The sequence below is a fragment of the Jatropha curcas genome, chromosome 8, assembly GCF_041381405.1.
Source record: "Jatropha curcas cultivar XTBG-Jc1 chromosome 8, XTBG_Jcur_1.0, whole genome shotgun sequence".
Taxonomy (NCBI): Eukaryota; Viridiplantae; Streptophyta; class Magnoliopsida; order Malpighiales; family Euphorbiaceae; genus Jatropha; species Jatropha curcas.
This window is the reverse complement of record NC_143158.1, coordinates 24,791,302-24,793,321: the sequence shown is the minus strand read 5'-3', so window position 1 is coordinate 24,793,321 and position 2,020 is coordinate 24,791,302.

Genomic DNA, 2,020 nt, shown 5'->3' with positions numbered 1-2,020 from the left:
TCTAACAGCCGAGATAGGGCATACCGATTGGACCATAAGACCCTAAGTATCCCCCAGATCAGCCTATAGGAGCTCCGCTCAGCGTACAGAAGATATCGGCTCCGGAACAGGGCTTCACACAGGGCTCCTAAGACCAAACGGGGATACCTACGATTTTGGGGCCCGAAAGCACCGGCTCGGAATTGAACAAAAATGATTACAATGCTTCCTACATGTCTTAGACGAAATATTATGGCCTCAAAATGGCGTGATAAGTGACAAACAGAGAGATATTGGGCTAAAACTGCCAAATGCTTACGGAGTGGCACCGATTTTGCGCATTAATTTATATTGAGTTTGCAATCCTTAATGAAGCATCTAACAGCCGAGATAGGGATATCGATTGGACCATAAGACCCTAAAGTATCCCCCAGATCAGCCTATAGGAGCTTCGCGTCAGACGTACATAAGATATTGGCTCCGGAACAGGGCTTCACACAGGGCTCCTATGACCAAACGGGTATACCTACGATTTTGGGGCCCGAAAGCACCGGCTCGGAATTGCTCAAAAATGATTACAATGCTTCCTACATGTCTTAGACAAAATATTATGGCCTGAAAATGGCGTGATAAGCGACAGACAGAGAGATATTGGGCTAAACTGCCAAATGCTTCCGGAGTGGCACCGATTTTGCGCATTAATTTATATTGAGTTTTGCAATCCTTAATGAAGCATCTAACATGCCGAGATATGGATATCGATTGGACCATAAGACCCTAGAGTATCCCCCAGATCAGCATATAGGAGCTCCGCGTCAGGCGTACAGAAGATATCGGCTCCGGAACAGGGCTTCACACAGGGCTCCTAAGACCAAACTGGGTATACCTAGATTTTGGGGCCCGAAAGCACCGGCTCGGAATTGCACAAAAATGATACAATGCTTCCTACATGCCTTAGACAAAATATTATGCTGAAAATGGCGTGATACGCGACAGACAGAGCGATCTTGGGCTAAAACTGCGAAATGCTTCGGAGTCGGCACGATTTTGCGCATTAATTTATATTGAGTTTGTTTGCTCATCCTTAATGAAGCATCTAACAGCCGAGATAGGGATATCGATTGGACCATAAGACCCTGAAGTATCCCCAGATGAGCCCTATAGGAGCTCCGCGTCAAGCGTACAGAAGATATCGGCTCCGGAAACAGGGCTTCACACAGGGCTCCTAAGACCAAAGGGTATACCTACGATTTTGGGGCCCGAAAGCACGGCGGAATTGCACAAAAATGATTACAATGCTTCCTACATGTCTTAGACAAAATTTATGGCCTCAAATGTGTAAGCGACAGACAGAGAGATATTGGGCTAAAACTGCCAATGCTTCCAAGTGGCACCGATTTGCGCATTAATTATATTGAGTTTGCAATCCTTAATGAAGCATCTAACAGCCGAGATAGGGATATCGATTGGACCATAAGACCCTAAATATCCCCCAGATGAGCCTATAGAGCCCCGTCAGGCGTACAGAAGATATCGGCTCCGGAAGGGCTTCACACAGGGCTCCTAAGACCAAAGGGTATACCTACGATTTTGGGGCCCGAAAGCACCGGCTCGGAATTGACAAAATGATTACAATGCTTCCTACATGTCTAGACTCAAATATTATGGCCTCAAAATGGCGTGATAAGCGACAGACAGAGAGATATTGGGCTAAAAATGCCAAATGCTTCCGGAGTGGCACAGTTTGGCGCATTAATTTATATTGAGTTTGCAATCCTTAATGAAGCATCAACAGCCGAGATAGGGATTCGATTGGACCATAAGACCCTAGTATCCCCCAGATGAGCCTATAGAGCCGCGCGTCAGCGTACAGAAGATATGGCTCCGGAACAGGGCTTCACACAGGGCTCCTAAGACCAAGGGTATACCTACATTTTGGGGCCCGAAAGCACCGGCTCGGAATTGCTCAAAAATGATTACAATGCTTCTACATGTCCTAGACTCAATATTTATGGCCTCAAAATGGCGTGATAAGCGACAG